Consider the following 13,516-nt stretch of genomic DNA (forward strand, 5'->3'; position numbering starts at 1 on the left):
ACGGAGGCCAACTCGAAGGCTATTGCAGTAATTGAGCAGGAGGTGATGAGGAACCATGTATCATGTTAGCAGTGTTAAGAGAGTAAAGGGGATACAAAGAAAACAACACAGGGGAGAGAGTCAAGAATGGCACTGTAATTGGGGAGGGGGGAGGGTCACTTTCTCCACAATACCCTGCGGTTGATAAGTGTAGTACTTTTGGTTTTGAGGATCTTTACATGACACCAGACCTGATAGGGAACCCAACTTTCCTGAATCCAGGAAATTCAGTATTTTTTGTACTACATCATGCTGCAGTTCTTAGATCGTTATAAACTATGCTCCAGGGACAAACACTGCAGGCCACCTTCCGGTTAGTATGTACTAGCAGTTGTCGTACAATTACATTTTCATTACATGATCTTTAGATGGTTGTGTATTTTTATTCATTTATTTCCACTGTTCTTCAATAGATTTAGATTAGCCAAGGCTGTGACTTGCCCAAGTGACTGAGGCCAGATCTGAACTTCTGTCTTGTTTGCTCCAGGCCCATCACCTGGGCCTGGAGCCTAGCTGCCTGACCTAAGCAGGCCAAGTGACTTGCCAGAGCTACACCGCTAGTAAGGCTGGATTTGAACTTGGGTCTTCCTGACTTTAGGCCCATGCACTATCCATTGAACCATCTAGCTACACCATTTACATTCAGTAATCCATATGTAATATGCTTAGAGATATCAGTAATGACCCATGTTCATTTAGCCAGTAAGTGTTTGAGCCAATATTCAAATGTTGCTCTTGATGGAGACCAGCACTCTAACCTATAATATATATAAGCCCCTTTTTAAAAGATGTTTACAACAATGTAAATGGAAAAAATAAAAAGCAACCCCCAAAATAACTGAAATTAAAAAATTATGGCATATAATTATAAGGACCAAGCCTGCCCCTGAAGAGATAAGATAATAGATTTTCTGGCTGATCAACATATTTGCCCAGCTCACTAAGTCCACTTTCTCCACAAATTCTGAATAACAAAGTCAAAAATGATAGTGAATCCTTTTCCAGCCTGAGATAGCTTAGAAAGGTAGCTCTGTGGGTACTAGGGGTGGGGCTGGTTAGAAGTGCAGGACAACAGTATGAAAGTAGGTATGAAAGGAATTGCAACAGTAACCATGATATGCTTAGATTGAACACAGAGCAGTAAGCAGCAAAGCAGAAAGAGATCCCAGGAGACATCTACCTGACCTAGATCTAGGAGTGGGAATGACTACCATTTGACAGCTTTGCTGCCCATTACACAGTTCCAATGGAGAGAGGAGCAGTCACAAGTAGGAGGGTCCCTATGTACAGATCAAGGCACAAGTTTCAGAAATAAAGCTGTGTGACTGATTCCAGAAGCAGAATGGGGACTCAATTCTAATCTTTAGCTCCCACACATAAACCTACAGTAAAATAACCAGAGCAGGGAGACCAAGATCAAAGAGGAGCTAGCAAATTAGTTTCTCTGAATCTGTGGACTCTTTGTACTCAACCACACAAGCCAACAAATCCAAACCTGGATCAAAAACTGAGACTGTGAGAACAGTGAGCAGATCTCTCCCAGGACCATTTTGGAAAAAAAAAAAAAAAAAAATTAAGAAAAAGATAGAAGCTCAGGCCAGACATTCCCCATAGAGAAGAACTGAACCCAAAACTAAAAGTACAAAATTAAGAAAGGCTGGAAGAATAAAGGAAACAAAAAAGGATCTCACCCAAACTCTTCCCCCAAACCCCTCCAAATACTTTTAAATAATGACTAAAATTTTAGCGCATCAGAACCTACAAAGAGATGGAGTCAAACAATTTTCCAGCCAAAGACAACTTAGAAGGTTAGCAGGAAAGGTCTGTTGCACCATGCCAGCAGAACCCTCGCCCCAGTAAACCAGGAGCAGGCCTTGGGGCTTCTGCACCAGTGGCAGCACTGGTCAGATCTCAGCCCAGAGATGCCAAAGGTGACTTAAACATTTGGCAGGAAAGATCTGTAAAATAGACATCAGGAGTGGCCTCTGGACCTAACCTGCCAGTCTGCAGCCTGCTTAGGTCTCATGGCAAATTCCTCTCCTTTCTATGTACTCTCCTAATTCTTTCATATTTGCCACTCCTGGTCCCTGTTTTACTTCTTATTTTGTATGTAAACTCCTAAATAAACCTTCCTTTTGCCAAAGAGAATGGCCATTGTGAATTAGTCACATGTTTATTTTGAAGTAGGAATTGCTACCTCAATCTCCAAATCAACAGGTCTTGGCAAAAAGATTGACTATGGGAGTGGGAGAGTGAGAAATAGAGAGGAATCGGACAAGGCACCTCGGTGGAGAGACTGGGAGTTTGGTGCCCTGTAATACCAAAAAAGTTCAGGGAAAGGAGGGTTTTTGGAAACGCTGAGTTTAAGATGTCTGCTAGATATCCAGGTCAAGAGGTTCAAAAAGCAGTTAGAAATGTATAAGTGGAGGTTGGCAGAGAGGTTAGGGTTGGATAAGCAGATTTCAAAATCAGCACAGAGATGAAGATTAAATCTGTGGGAGCTGTTGAGCTCATCAAGTGAAGTAGTTAAGATAGAGGGAGAAGAGGCCCAAGGGAGAGCCCTGTGAGTGACCTGGATGAAAATCTCTCAACCATGACTAGGAGGGATTAGAGAGGAAGAGAGCCAGAAGAGAATGGTGTTCCAAAAATCTAGAGAATGTGGGGGAGAATTCTGAGAAGATGGCAGAATAGTTGGCAAATTTCAAGTTCTCCCGATTTCCCCCATAAATAGAACAAATTTGCTTCTCAAGATAAACATAGATTGATGAAAAACCAAGAAGACTTGGAACAGAACAGGGGTCCTCCAGATACAACTAAAGATCTGAAAAAAAACCCTGACCTCGGATTAACCAGTCTGAAGTGCAAAGACCTCTGCAGAAACAACAAATAGGGGCCCCTCAGGCTCTTTGGTTGTGACTGGAGCCACAGACGCTTTGACCTCTCGGATTGTTTTTCCAGGAGCCGCTGATTGGATAACAAGAAGAACATGTAAGTACAGAGGCAGGGAGGCAGGGACACTGTGGGCTGCAGGCACCGGCAGGAGGAGGGAGCTCTTGGTTTGGGATTCCTCGTCAGAGGGGAGAGCTGAAGGGAAGCTTAAAGAATCATCCTCCTGTAATGCCAGAGAAACTGAGGCAGGAGAGAGATTAGAGAGTTTTTAATATTTTATTAATGGGAGAGTAAGATTGACTGGACAGGACTCTCGTCTCAAATTATCCAGTCAGACAGAGATAAGTATACTGGGACCAAGGAATTCATGTTAGTCCCAGGTCTGGAGGGGACTATCGTCTCAAAGAATCCAGCGTCCAGCATCCACCGCCAGCTGCTATTCTCCAGCAATAAAATGGAGACTCTCTAACCTTTATATACCTTTTGGAGACAAAGAAGAGGGAAAGAGCGGGGAAAGCCCAGCTGGAAAAGGCTGTGAATCAAAGAGGAATCCAGAGACATGATGTCTGAACACCCAGAGATAAAGATGTTAGTGAAATACCTTGGAATGTTTTAGAGGGATGTTGACAGAAGATAATCAGGAAGTCTACTCTCTTGTTTATCTTGCTTGGGCTAACAATTTATAACCTTAGACTAATTGGTCCTCAGCCTTCTTGGACCAGAGGGAGATTTACAGCTTAGGGCAGTAATTAGGGAGACTGGGACAAGGGAAACTTGTACAAGGAAACTGAGTCAGGACAGTTAAAGAGAACTGTGGCATAACACTCCTACCCCATGATTAGAGGGGCTTACACTAATACCTCTTATTTTAAAATGAACTACCAAAGAAAGAACCCCACCATTGAAACACATTATGGAAACAAGAAGATTAGAGTTCATCTTCAGAGAAAACTTTAGTTAAAAAAAAAAAAAAGTTTCTACCCCAAAGAGTAATGTAAAATGGCTCCCTGCCTAGAGAGAATTTATAGGAGAATTCAAAAAAGAATTCAAAAATCAAATAAGAGACTTTAAAGAAAAACTAAAGAAAAAAAATTAAAACCAAGAAAAACAAGATTATGGGGGAAAAGTTAACCAATTAGAAGAGGTAGAGTCTCAAAGATGAAAATAACTCTAAAAATTAAAATTGGGCAAGGGGAAGTCAGTGAAACTATGAGAGACCAAGAAATAAAACAGATTATAAAGAATGAGAAAATAGAACAAAATGTGAAACATCTCATAAGAAAAACAATAGATCTTCAGAACAGATCAAGAAGAGAAAATATAAGAATAATTGGACTGCCAGAAAGTTCTGACCAAAAAGAGAATATTGACACAATAATGTAGGAAATAATCCTAGAAAATTGTCCTGGAGTGATAGAACATTAGTGGAAAGTAGAAATAGAAAAAATCCTCCAATTACTACTTTAAATAGATTATTTGTGGAAAACATATAGGAATATTATTGCCAAATTTCAAAATTCCTAGATCAAAGAGAAAATTTTACAAGAAACAAGAAAAAAAACAATTCAAATATACTGGAGCTACAAATGGAATTGTATAAGACTTATCAGCAGCTACAATAAGAGATATCAAGTCTTGAAATCATATCCACAGAAAAGCAAAAGAACTAGGCCTGTAACCAAAAATATGATATCCAGCAAAATTATAATTTTGAATGAGGAAAAAAATTGACATTCAACTAACATATTTTCAGGATTTTCTATCAACCAAACCCAAATTTAACAAAAAGTTTATCATGTAAGAGCTAATATCAAAGAGCAATTTTTAAAAACTCAACATGGACAAACTGTTTAAACATAGTCAAATTATTTATTTTTTTTACATAGGAAATATATACTTTATATTTTAGATTTACATCAACAATAGAGTAAGTTCAAAAGAAAGATTGGCAAAGTAAAGATAAAAATAATAATCATGTTATTCAAATGATGTGCAGAGGAAGAATAGACACAGAAGCCTTGGGGGAGTAGGGGGGTGGCTCACAGTTCTGAAAACCTATTCACATCGGGAATGGGTTCAATAGGCAACCCTACATATATACCATGAAGGGTGTAGCACCCTCTAAAATGTTTAAAGAAATAAGGGGGAAGGGATAGGTGGATGAAGTAAAGGCTAAGGGAAGAAGACAAGGGGAGGGATCCTTGGATGGGGGGGAAGTTAAGTAATAGCAAGGCAAGTTATGGAGAATTTAATTAAAGAAGCAATAGGGATAGAAAAGACGTGTGTATGTGGGTTATATGTGTGTGAGTGTGGGTATGTATACATAAATATATCTTAACCATAGCTTGCTTGGGAGGGTGGAGATGAAAAGGAAATATGTGTGTGTATATGCATGTATGTGTATTTATATATGTACATGTGTATATATAAATGTGTCCTTTCTTAACTATAGCCTGCTGGAGGATGGGGGAGATGAAATGGGGGGGGGGAGGAGAAAGAATAAAGTAAATAAGGTATACAGCAGAGAACAAAAGAACAACTTACAAGGAAGTAAAGAAAAGACAGATACCAATGAATATAATTTCTTCTAATATATATACTTTCTTTAATTGGCATTTGTTGTTACATATTTTGAATCCTCCCTATTCTGCTGTGCACATGAAAATGTTCTCTTGTTTTGTTTCATTTTGTTTTGTTTTCTTTTTCTTCTGTTTTTCTTTTTGCTTATTCTGTTTCTCCAAATAAAATACAATTTGGGTAAAAAAATAACAAATAATTTAAAAAAAAAAAAGGAAGAGAGTATTAAAGAGAGAAAGATGATCAAGAGTGTCAAAGGCTTCCTAGAAGTCAAGAAGCATGAGGATTGAGAAGAGGTCATCAAATCTAAAAATTAAGAGGTCACTAGTAACTTTGGAAGGAACAAGTTCAGTGGAGTAGAGACTGGAAGCCAGATTATAGAGAGTTAAGAAGAGATTAAAAATAGAGAAAGTAGAGACACCTATTTTTGTCTGTTTTTTTAAGGAGAAAAAAAAATATGAGATGATATTTTAGCAGGATTGGAAGGATCAAGTGAGGATTTTTGAGAATGGGTTGAAATGTAAGCATTTTGTAGACTAGTAATCTACTGGGAAAAAAAATAGGATGTAATGAGATCATTTGTCCAAGTAGAGAGATTTCCCTTGGCAAGAAATAGGTTCACTGATTTGTATAAAACAGAAGAGAAGGAATATATAGTGGTAAAAAGCATTGAAGTAAGATGAAGGAAGAGATATAAGGAAGAGAGAAGAGAAAGCATGATGAATGGCTTCATTTGTTTATTTTTTAAGTAAAATTAAAGGTTAGGTTCTCAGCTGAGTGGTGAGAGAAAGAGAATATCGTGGGAGATTTGAGGTGAAATAAAAAGGTTTGGAAGAATCACTGTGGGCCGTGGAATAGTGAGTTGATAAGTAGAAGGATTTTCTACCTGTAGTGAGGACCTAATTGAGTTTATGTATCATATATTTGTAGTGGATGCAGTCAGAAGGGTAACATGATTTTTCTCATCATGGGAATGAAGGCAGTAGATAATGGGAGTGACCCAAGATTCGGGATTATCAGGACACAATTTAGGGATATGACAAGGAGAACTGGGAGTTAACAGAAGAGGACAATGCAAAGATGAATTGATTCACCAAAGGAGCAAGATAGTGCAAAGGAGATTAACTTAGGAGAGAAACAAAAGATCAAGGAACTGAAGGTCCGTGATATAGTAAAGTTTGGTGTGGGAAAGCCTCAGAGTAGAAAGGTTGTGATCAGGTAAGGAATCTCAGCGTTCTTGAACTGGTGCATTTGTAGGTGATGGAAAGATCAGGGGTATAATCACCTGTCTATGTGGCTAAGATGAAGTGGAGTGGATCACAGAAGGTAAATATATTAAGGCACTGGGAAATTAGGGACTTTTAGGGAGCATCAATGTGTATTATGTTAAAATTCCCTAGCATGAGGGCATGTGTTGAAGAGAAAAGGAAAATTGTTAACCAGGTACTGGGCTTATTTTTTTTTTTATTATAGCTTTTTATTTACAAGTTATATGCATGGGTAATTTTACAGCATTGACAATTGCCAACCTTTTGTTCCAATTTTTCCCCTCCTTCCCCTCATTTCCTCCCCCAGATGGCAGGTTGACCAATACATTTTAAATATGTTAAAGTATAAATTAAATACAATATAAGTATACACGTCCTAACAGTTATTTTGCTGTACAAAAAATAGTGTACAATTAGCTTGTGAAGGAAATCAAAAATGCAGGCAGACAAAAATATAGGGATTGGGAATTCTATGTAGTGGTTCATAGTCATCTCCCAGAATTTTTCGCTGGTGTAGCTGGTTCAATTCATTACTGTTCTATTGGAACTGATTTGGTTCATCTCATTGCTGGAGATGGCCACGGCCATCAGAATTGATCATCATATAGTATTGTTGTTGAAGTATATAGTGATTTCCTGCTCCTGCTCATTTCACTCAGCATTAGTTCATGTAAGTCTCTCCAAGCCTCTCTGAAATTATCCTGTTGGTCATTTCTTACAGAACAATAATATTCCATAACATACATATACCACAATTTATTCAGCCATTCTCTAATTGATGGGCATGCACTCAGTTTCCAGTTTCTGGCCACTACAAAGAGATCTGCCACAAACATTCTTGCACACACAAGTACCTTTCCCTTCTTTAAGATTTCTTTGGGATATAAGCCCCAGATACTGGGCTTATTGAAAAAAGGAAGAGTATTCTGGAGATCTATAAACAATAGCAGCAAAATTTTGACTGAGAGGGAGATGTGAATTGTAAAATTCTCAAAGGATAAAAAGTTATTGAGTGAAATAGGTAGGGGGAGAAATTTAAATGGCAATGGAGAGCAAAGAGTATTTTGACACTCCCATCTTGACAAACCAATTGAGAGAAATGAGTGAGAATACAGTGTTAGAAAATGTGGCCAGGGAGGCCTGTCATCAGTGGGGAATCAGGTCTCAGTAATAACCAGAAGATGGAAGGAGTAGGAGAGGAAACCATTTAAAATAAAAGCAAGATTATTATCTATGTAGTAGGCATTCAAAGGGGTAGATAGCATTTGACTGAAATTTTGGGGTGAGTGAGTTGAGGAAAATAAAAAGAAAAATTGGCTAGTGAGGAATGAAAAATGGATTTGAATTATTATTTGCAGGAGTTCAGAGTTTCTGAGATGTGTACGGTATGACTAGGAGTGAAGTTGTTAATCCTTAAGCAAAAAGTGATTCTCCTCTTCCTTGGGGAGGCTGGAGATCAGAAAGGAGATGGTATAAGGTGGATGACATGCAGTCAAATGGAAAGTCTGTTTCTTCTTTTTTCTTCTATCTACATGCTCCTTCTCACATTCCAGTTGGATGCTAAAAGTCAATCAGGAGACAGGTGCCACAAGATGGAAACATCTTCTCCTCTCTCTGTAGGAAATACACACAGAATAATGTAAAGGTATGATAATAGAAGGCCCATGTTACCTCTCCTTTTCTCAAGGAAGGTGAGAAATCAACCTCTCCTTTTCCCAAGGAAGGCGAGAAATCAAGCAGGAGACAAGCACAACTTCACACTTCCATTACTTTTCTCATAGCAGCCCTTGGGAATCACCTCAATTTGTTAGAGCTAGAAAGGACCTTAGATTTCATCTAGTTGGACTTGGCTCTTCTCAAAAATGCAATAATTCAGGGCAATTCCAATAGACTTGGGATAGAAAATGCCAATCAGATCCTGAGAAAGAATTATGGAGAATGGCTGTAGATTGAAGCACAGTATTTTCACCTTTTTGTTGATTGGTTGCTTTTTCTTTCTCTTGCTTTTTTTTTACTTTTGGTCTGATTTTCCTTGCACAACATGACAAATATGGAAATATGTTTAAAATGATTGCACATATTTAACTTGTATCAGATTGCTTGCTATCTTGGGGAGGGGAGAGGAAAAAGAGAGAAAAAAATTTGTAATACAAAGTTTTACAAAAATGAATGGTGAAAGCAATCTTTACACATATTTGGAAAAATAAAATACTCTTAGAAAAAATAAAGCATAATAAAAAATTATCAAAACTAAAAAAAATTTTCGTATATTCCATAATACTCCTTTTGGAGAATCTCAGAAAAGATAAATTACTCTTCCCTGGTCTCACCTAGTAAGTAGCAGAACCAGATTAAGATTGAAATTAAGGTTGCATGATTCCAAAGCCTTTTCCAGCATACTTATAACTATACAATTACCAGCATAATAGCAATATTCCCTTTAACTCACTCTGTTCCAGGCAAAAATGGTTTGCCAACTCATATCTAGAAATGCACTCTAATCCTCACTCCCATTTATAGATCTTTAGTAGTGAAGTTATGACTTTTCTTATAATAAATCATCTTTTCTTTTTTTAATAATAGCTTTTTATTTTTCCAAATACACACAAAGATAGTTTTCAACATTCACCTGTGCAAAACCTTGTATTCCAATTTTTCTCCCTCTCCTTTCCATTCTTCCCCTTCCCCCACCCTGGACAGTAAGCAATCAATATAGATTAAACACATGCAATTCTTCCAAATATTTCCATATGTATCATATTGCACAAGAAAAATCAGATCAGAAAGAAAAAACCTCAAGCAAACAAACAAAAATGTGAAAATACTATGCTCTGATTCACATTCAATCTCCATAGTTTTCTCTCTGGATGTCGATGGCTCTTTCTATCACAAGTCTATTAGAATTGCCTTTTGAAAAGAGCCAAGTACATCACAGCTGATCATTACATAATCTTCTTGTTATTGTGTACAATGCTCTTTTGATTTCCCTCACTTCATGTAGCATCAGTTCATGTAAGTTTTTCCAGACTTTTCTGAAATCTTTCTCTTCATTATATTTAATAGAATAATATTCTATTACATTCATATACAATAGTTTATTCAATCATTCCCCAAATGATGAGCATCCACTCAATTTCCAGTTCCTTGTCACTGCAAAAAGGGCTGCCATAAACATTTTTGCATGTATGAGTCCTTTTTTCTTTTTTTATGATCTCTTTGGGATACAGATCCAGTATGCTGCTAAATCAAAGTTTGATAATGCTTTGAGCATAGTTCCAAATTGCTCTCCAAAATGATTGCATCAATTTACAACTCCACAAACAAGGCATCAGTGTCCCAGATTTTCCACATCTGCTCCAACATTTATCAAAATCTTTTCCTGTTATTTTAGCCTATCTCAGAGGTATGAAGTGGTAGCTCAGAATTGTCTTAATCTGCATTTATCTATTCAATAGTGATTTAGGATATTTTTTCATATGACTAGAAATGGTTTTAATATTATAATCTGAAAATTGTTCATATCCTTTGATCATTTATCAATTGGGGAATGGCTTGTAGTCTTATAAATTTGAGTCAATTCTCTATATATTTTGGAAATGAGGCCTTTATCAGAAACACTTGATATAAAAATTCCCTCCACTAAGTTTTCTGCCTCCCTTCTTATTGTGGCTACATTGGTTTTATTTGTACAAAAACTTTTAATTTAATGTAATTATCCATTTTGCATTTCATAATATTCTCTAGTTCTTCTTTAGCCATAAATTCCTCCTTTCTCCACAGATCTGAGATCTTACAAGGGATCTTATCCTTTGTTCTCCTAATTTGCTTATAATATTATCCTTTTTGTACAAATCATGAACTCATTTCGATCTTATATAGCTGTAGGATGTTAGGTGTTGGTCAGTGCTTAGTTTCTGCCATGCCATTTTCTAGTTTTCCCAGCAATTTTTGACAAATAGTGATTCTTATCCCAGAAACTTGAGTCTTTGAATTAGTCAAACATGAGACTCCTATAGTCATTGACTATTGTTTCTTATAAACCTAACCTGTTCCACTGATCCACTATTTTATTTCTTAGCCAATACTAAAAGGTTTTGATGACCACTGCTTTATAATATAGTTTTAAGTCTAGTATAATTAGGCTACCTTCCTTTTTTTCATTAATTCCTTTGAAATTCTTGACCTTTTTTTTCTTCCAGATGAATTTGATTGTTATTTTGGTCTATCTCGTAAAGTAATTTCTTGGCAGTTTGATTGGTATGACACTGAAAAAGTAGATTAATTTAGGTAGAATTGTCATTTCTATTACATTAGCATGGCCTAATCATGAGCATTTGATATTCTTCTAATTATTTAGAACAAACTTTATTTGTGGGGAAAAGTGTTTGTAATTGTGTTCATAAAGTTCCTGGTTTTATCTTGGCAGATAGACTCTCAAATACATCATATTATAATAGTTATTTTAAATGGAATTTCTCTTTTTATCTTTTGCTGCTGGATTTTGTTGATAACATATAGAAATGCACATGATTTATGTGGGTTTATTTTATATCCTGCAACTATGCTAAAGTTTAATTGTTTCTCTTAGTTTTTAGTTGATTCTCTAGGATTCTCTAAGTATACCATCATATCATCTGCAAAGAGTAATAATTTTATTTTCTAATTACCTACTTTAATTCCTTCAATTTCTTTTTCTTCTCTTATTGCTAAAGCTAACATTTTAGTATAATGTTGAATAGTAATGGTGATAAGAGGCATATTTGTTTCCCCCCTGATCTTATTAGAAATGCTTCTAGTTTATCCCCATTACATATAATACTTGCTGATGATTTGAAGTTCTGCATTCTCTAGTGTTTTCAATAGGAATGGATTTTGTATTATGTCAAATGCTTTTTCTGCATTTATTGAGATGATCATATGATTTCTATTAGTTTGGTTATTGATATGGTCAATTATGCTGATAGCTTTCCTGATAGTAAACTTGTCCTTCATTCTTGGTATAAATCCTACTTAGTCACAGGGTATTATCCTGATGGTAGATTGCTGAAATCTCTTTGGTAACATTTTATTTAAGATTTTTGCATCAACATTCATTAGGGGAATTGGTTCATAATTTTCTTTCTCTGTTTTGGCCCTTCCTGGTTTAGGTATCTGCACCATATCTGTGTCATAAATGTTTGGTAGAATTCACTTGTAGATCTATGTGGCTCTGGAGATTTTTTCTTAGGGAGTTCATTAATGGCTTGTTCATTTTCTTTTCTTTTCTTTTTTTTAAATTGGACTACTTAAGTAATTTATTTTCTCATCTGTTAATCTAGGCAGTCTATATTTTTATAAGTATTCATCCATCTCACCTACATTATCAGATTTATTGATATACATTTGGGCAAATAGTTTCTAATTATTGCTTTAATTTCCTCTTCATTGGTGGCAAATTCACCATTTTCATTTTATACTAGTAATTTTTTTTCTTTCCTTTTTCTAATCAAATTAACCAAAGGTTTATCTATTTTGTTGGTTTTCTCATAAAACCAACCTTTTTTTTTTGTTATTAGTTCAATAGTTTCCTTTCAGTTTTACTGATATCTGCTTTGATTTTCAGAATTTCTAATTTGGTATATAATTGGGGATTTTTAATTTGCTCTTTTTCTAGCTTTTTTAGTTGCATGCCTAATTCATTGATCTTCTCTTTCTCTATTTTATTCATGTAAGCCCCTAGAAATATAAATTTCCTCCAAGAATTGCTTTGACTACATTCTATAGGTTTTGATATGTTTTCTCATTATTGTCCTCTTGAATAAAATTATTCATTGTTTCTATTTGTTGCTTCACCCATTTATTCTTTAGAATTAGATTATTTAATTTCCTATTGCTTTTTAGTTTATCTTTCCCTGACTCCTTATTAAAGTAATTTTTGTTGCATCATGATCCGAAAAAGATGCATTTACTATTTCTGTCTTGCTGCATTTGGTTGTGAGGGGTTTTTTTTGTTTGTTTGTTTGGGTTTTTTTTGTTGTTGTTGTTTTGCCTTAATACATGGTCAATTTTTGTGTAGATGTCATGTATCGCTGAGAAAAAAAAGGATTTTCCTTTCTATTCCCATTCAACTTTCTACAAAGGTCTATCATAGCTAATTTTTCTAAAATTCTATTCACTTTAACTTTTTTCTTGTTTATTTTGTAGCTAGACTTATCTAGTTCTCAAGGGAAGTTGAGAAACTCCACTTGTTATGCCACAGTTCTCTTTAACTGTCCTGACTCAGTTTCCTTGTACAAGTTTCCCTTGTCTCAGTCTTCCTAATTACTCCCCTAAGCTGTAAATCTCCCTCTGGTCCATGAAGGCTGAGGACCAATTAGACTAAGGTTATAAATTGTTAGCCCAAGCAAGATAAACAAGAGAGTAGACCTCCTGATTATCTTCTGTCCTTGAGAATTTACAACATCCCTCTAAAATATTCTAAGATATTTCACTAACATCTTTATCTCTGGGTATTCAGACATCCTGTCTCTGGGTTCCTTTTTGATTCACAGCCTTTTCCAGCTGGGCTTTTCCAGCTCTTTTTCCCTCTTCTTTGTCTCTAAAAGGTATATAAAGGTTAGAGATTCTCCATTCATTGCTGGAGAATGGCGGCTGGCTGTGGATGCTGGACGCTGGATTCTTTGAGATGATAGTCTCCTCCAGACCTGGGACCAACATGAATTCCTTGGTCCCAGCATATCTTTATCTCTGTCTGACTGGATAAT

This window comes from Antechinus flavipes, chromosome 3 (genome assembly GCF_016432865.1).
Source record: "Antechinus flavipes isolate AdamAnt ecotype Samford, QLD, Australia chromosome 3, AdamAnt_v2, whole genome shotgun sequence".
NCBI classification, from domain to species: Eukaryota; Metazoa; Chordata; class Mammalia; order Dasyuromorphia; family Dasyuridae; genus Antechinus; species Antechinus flavipes.